Here is a 5,870-nt window from a genome sequence, read left to right on the forward strand (position 1 = left end):
ATCTATTTACTGTAAAATTAACCAAAATTTCTAGAAAAAAGACAAGATACTAAGAGTGGGGACTAAAAATACAAATTTTGACATTTTTGAATGTGAATGTGCTATTTCAACTTGAAATACACTACTATTGCTTTTTTTGTATATTTATTCCATATATGTAGCAAAAAATGATAGTCACATTCTATATGTTACAAATTTCGGTTTGCTTGATAATCTAAATGCTAAAACATGGGAACACTAGTATTCACCCAGCTATAAAATGTGGGCAAATTTTTTATTACAGGGGTAAGTCTCTGATTTAGTCCTCCCCCGGGCAAAGAAAAAATAAGAAAAAAAGTGAATAAAATTTGATACTCTTTTTATCTACAGAACATAATGGTAAATAAATGTAAAGAAATAATATTAGTCCTCAGCAGATCTAGACTGACTGCATAAAAATATACAAATTATTTCTCTTCATCTTCTAGACTTGCATGATTAAAAAGTAATTGAATCTCATTACTGACTGAACCAGACCTAAGGAAAATACCCTTTCATTCATGAAAGCCCAGACATTCATTACTGAAGATATATTTTGGTCAAATTGTATATAGATTTGGCAAAATAAAATGACTTCCACTTTGTATAACTTCATAAGCCTAAATTTCACTCTAAGAGGAGCTTTGTGTAAATGACAAAAGCTAGGAAATTCAGTTTTCACATTTTAATTACAATTCACATGTCTGTATCTCCTGCTGTGATATTTTGTTAAAGAGAGATCTCATTTGTGATATTGCCAGTATAAAAATTGACAGATGGTAAAACCAGTTTCCAGCCTGCTGTCTTACTGGTTTAGCCTGGTTTAGATTATTTTATTAGCATTATTTGTTGACTATATATTAAGTAGTACAAGAGTACTTTAGTATTACAGTTTTGTTTCTTTTATTGTTAAAATTAATCTATTATATGATAAGTGTTATTTTCAGATTTTATCAATATACTAATTTTAGGATGATTTAATTGATGCCTTATTTTGGTATGTGTCAAATTCTACTTGTTTTAATGAAATGCCTATAACCACATAGACCTGGGAATAATTATAGAAGAAAGACTCTAAAGCCTCATTAAAAAAAGTCATTTTGTTAGATATAACCCATAACAGACACCAAAAATTAACCAATTAATTGGGCTAATTTTTAAAAACATTACAATCAGAAAAAAAAAACAATAAGTATTTAAGCATAAATGTATGCAAAGACAGGGACTTCTGAAGCAATTTCCCTGAGTACCTCATTAGTGATATTAGAAAATAGAAACAAGTATAAGCTAACTATAAAAAAAGCAGTTTCAAATAGTGAATCTGCTTATAAGAATCCTTTTGATTTATCTGATAAACATTATTTTAATGTAGTTTACCTACCTGAAAAAACAGAGAGGCATAAATTCAGAGAATACTAGTTTCATTGTGCTGTTGTCAGCTCTTAACTTCCTTCCACCATTTCAACTTTTTCACCTTCTTAAACTGGGTAGCTGTCTTTGGAAACTTAGGATCCACTCAGTTGATGGGTCAGACATGCATTCCACAGTCCTTTTCTTTCCAAGCCCTGGCCCAGTAAATGGGCTTAGAATTACAACACTTTATAAACCTGGAACATGGTAGCCCAGATACAAGGATACTGGCTTACTTGAACCTTAATAGACTTGTTCCCAAATCTGCCCTACAGGATGGATCCTAGTTGTCTGTGTAGTTTCCGGATCAAAGACAGCTCATGCAGTGAGTGTTTTGACCTAGTAACCTGGGTTTAGCTTCTGCATAGGTTTTTGCATAAATAAATCCTGCTGTCTTGCCACTGGGCAGAATTTCTGCTGTAAAAGACAGTTTACTAAGTAATAGATACCATTACCAAATTTAGGGAAAATAATTCTAAATTCTTGTCTACTGGGCCTTGTCTAATTGGCAGATTGTCCCAATTAAGAGAGTTTTCCATATTAAGATGGAATTTTTGATGTTGAACCCAGAACTGCAACTGAACAAATCTGCATATCATCATCTTATACTTTCTTATCAGTCCCCTTGTCTTGAACCAAGAATCAGCTGCAGCTCTCATCTGGTTTAACTGCTCCTGTTGCTCAACTGGTACCCATAGCGTCCCTTTCATATTTCAATAGTCACCACAAAAGGATAACTTACCTCTTATTTATATGGAAGAAATCCAGAATACTAACATTTTTTTATTTCTTTCATACTGTTAGCGTCTTAATCCATTTTTGCTGCTATAAGAGAAAACCACAGACTGGGTGATTTGTAAAGAAAAGAAATTTATTTTCTAAAGCTCTGGAAGATGGGAGGTTCCATATCAAGGTGTTGGCACCTGGCAAGGGCCTTCTTGCTGCCTCATAACATAGAAGAGGGCATCACATGGTAAGACAGCATCCAAATTCAGGTCTCTTTCTTCTTTCTTTCTTTCTTTTTTTTTTTTTATAAAGCCACTAATCCCTATCATGCCCCCCCACCATCCCCATGACTTCACCTAATCTCAATTATCTCCCAGTGACATTACCTTCAAATATCATCAATATGTGAATTCAGAGCTCAGGTCTACAATACAGGGATAAACTTTGGGAAACACATTAAAACCATAGTAATTAGGATAAAGCAAAGGAGGAAAATGATCTTTACTTTCCTCCATCATGATTGGATAATCATAATGGAATTCAAAGCAAAAAACAATAAAATACCAGGGTAAGAGAAAACCAAATGGAGACAATTTTTAAATTTTTAATGAAATCTAATTTACATTGTTTGGCAATTGTATTAAAAAGTTAATTCACTTCCTTAGATCTGACTGGTAATGAGGTTGGAAATAAAAATGATATCTTTTACCTTTCCTGAGTTCTAACTGTCTTTTCTAGGTACTACTACTGAGGAATTTCTAATTTGGCTCATCACTTCAGTGGGAATTCAGTGCACATAAGGGGCACATATGTAATTGGCAACCTAATTTTTCTGCTTTCATCAAATGGTGCAATGCCAAGTCTTCATTGAACTTGCCAGTTAAATGCACTTGGGAACCAAACAGAAGCAAGCATACAAGAGATGAAAATGAACAAATTGGAAAGAGTCATTAGCTTTCTGTTTTTCTATCACAACAAAAATTATATCATTGAATGTGTTGCAAAGCGGGAAATTCTACTTGAAACATTAAACAATCTTAAAAGAGAATAATTCATTTACTAAACTTCTAAACTGCTGTTCATTAAAATTTATAAATGGAGTTTCTCGTGCTCATTTTTCAACAAAAATACAAAATAGTTAAAATGAATCAACTTTTCAGACGTGTTTTAAGTCATATATTTTTGTGTATCTTTCTGGGTAGTGCATATGAATTCTAATCTTCATTTAGAAAGAAAAGTATCAGAAAATAAGCAAGAAATGTTAGTTTTATTCAATACCTTAATGAAAAAGGCAATTGACAGATTGTCATGGTTCTCACTAATTATAAATTCAATTTGAGAGTGTGAAAATTACAATCAGTTGCGGTTACCAAAAATGCCCTTGAAATATCTGATCTAATATATAATTTTGAAGTATTCATTATAGAGCATAATCAAATTATCATTATAGGTGACAATTAAATAGAGAATCAGGACAATAAAACTACAAAAATTTTACCCAATATGATTAAGCATTGCTATTCAAGGGGGAACAGAACTTTTAAAAATGTCTACTTGCAGCTCCTAATAAATCACATATTCATTAACTAGATGCAAGTGTTCAGAAATAACTCTTCTGCAAAATTTCCTTTGCAATGACAATTTCTTTCATTAAAGCCTGTGGGGAAGTTTTCTAACTCCATCTTTGAGTCCAAGTATGTTAAGACTTTATAAATTCTTGCCTACATTTAAAAAATGTATATTTTATAAACTTCTCTTGCAATATAAAAGGAGGGATGTAGAAGGAAAATGCCCGAAGATTACAGACCAGCTGATTTCATGATTATCAAAAGCTCAAAGGAAACTCTTTTAAGATTTTTAACTGATCTAGGAGTTTTGAACGGGAAGCCATGTGGACAGTAGAGTTAAACAGAGCTATAGCTGCATCACTTGGTGTTTGTTTGATCTCCTGTTAACTACTTACCACCCAAATCCTGACCTGTCCAATTGAGGAAATATCAATAGCTGTTTCATAGGGTGCACATTAAGTGTCAACATCCTGTGTTAGTACATATCCATTTTATAATGCTTAATCAAAGAAGTTACAATGTTTCATACTTATATATATTTGATATTTCTGCACTTGTCCTTATCCATCCACTTTGTTGCCCTTTCTTTACAATATCTCTGTTTTTTACACACTCCTATTAATATCTCTGTTAATCTTGCTTGTATGCTTAAGCCGTTTTAAAAGAACTCTAAACTCACTGTATGAGACATGGAAGAACTGGAGGTAGCAATGTCAATGTGAAAAAGGTAAAGTATATGGAGACTACATAAAGGGTTGGCATATGATGAAATACTGTAGATATAGCAATGGTCACCACCCACAGAAGAAGATTCGAAACATGAATTGTCAACCTTGCCACCGACTCCCTATATTCTTAAATGTTTTCTTTTGTCACATATTTAAAAAAAATCGCAAAGTTGTTACCTCAGAACTGGGTTGTTTCCAATGCCAAAGTACACATTAATCACTAAGATTCACACAAAAAGTACACATTGCTTTTACTCCCAATATAGGCACATTTTAAAAGTCAGACTGTGGCTAGACTCTACAGAAAACACACACACACACACACACACTTGAAAGAAGTGTAGATTGCATGTTTCCTGTTTTCCAATATAGAAGTACATCAGATGACAAAGATCTTGCAATATGTGCAGGAAATAAATAAGGGGCTAGAGAGGAGAGGACAGGTGAACAAACTCAACATAACTTAATATCAGGATGTATTACCTACCTAAAAGTGGTATTACATTCCATCACAATGGGTTAACAATAATGGTTCTTACATAAACACACACACACACACACACACATACAATATGCACTATATTTGCTGTAGTGGCTACTAAAGGCAAAATATGTAGGAGTGGAGCTCAAGAAGGGCATGGAGGGGAAAGAGTTCCAGGACCAATGCAAACCTGAAGGAAATGAGGCAGTGCAAGAAGAAAAAAGACCAAGGAAAAATAAATTAGGTAAGCAAAATCATCATGCATCAGAAGTCTTCTCCATCTCTAAACTGGCAAATTTTCTCTAGGGGGCTATCAGTCAAATGATGTCAAATCGTAGCTAGTTCTGTTCAAAATGCCTGTATTGTTGAGGACCTTACATATAGGAACACAAGTCCCACTCAAGTCATAGTTGCAGTGCTTCCATTATCTTACAGAAGAATTGATTGCTGCAAATGGTTCCTGGGAGGCGTGACCTGCTTAAAGGAAAGAAGTCAGGTTTCTTTTCTTGTTACTGTGTTAGGAAAAGACTTGTCAGAATATGAATGGGGCGGCTGACAAGAAAAAAAAAAAAAGGAAAAAGTACCTCATAATTTCCTCCCTTAGAGGTGGAAGGGAGAGAAGACAACATCAGTGTCTTGGAGAAAAACAGATACAGTGCATTTCCAGCATCCCTGCTTCGTTTCTCTTCAGAGTCCTACTAGTCTCTAGTCCTTGACCTGCCAATGCACTTGGACTCGACATATACAAGGATGGGCTGGGGGGAAAGCCAAGTCAGCACCGTCGGATATTGCTTCCCCTAAAATGAAAACTCAGCAGCGGGCCAGCAGTGGGTGTGCGCGCTTTAATGTGAGAGTCTGCGTGCGCGGTATCCGGCCACTCAGTTGGCCCGGCACCGCCCACCAGGCTGCCCCCGCCCCAGGCCAACTCTTCCACCCGCG

General features: G+C 34.9%; 1 long non-coding RNA gene across 1 annotated transcript; it reads right to left on the reverse strand.

Annotated features, from left to right (window-relative positions):
• Nucleotides 1–3,402: 3,402 nt before the first annotated feature.
• LOC125619778 lies at nt 3,403–5,857 on the reverse strand. Its single transcript, XR_007351370.1, has 2 exons — nt 5,516–5,857; nt 3,403–5,405 (listed from the first exon to the last, which is right to left on the reverse strand). It is a non-coding gene; the product is annotated as an uncharacterized LOC125619778 (long non-coding RNA).
• Between the last annotated feature and the right edge of the window lie 13 nt (nt 5,858–5,870).

The sequence above is a fragment of the Marmota marmota genome, unplaced genomic scaffold (assembly GCF_001458135.2).
Source record: "Marmota marmota marmota unplaced genomic scaffold, marMar, whole genome shotgun sequence".
NCBI classification, from domain to species: Eukaryota; Metazoa; Chordata; class Mammalia; order Rodentia; family Sciuridae; genus Marmota; species Marmota marmota.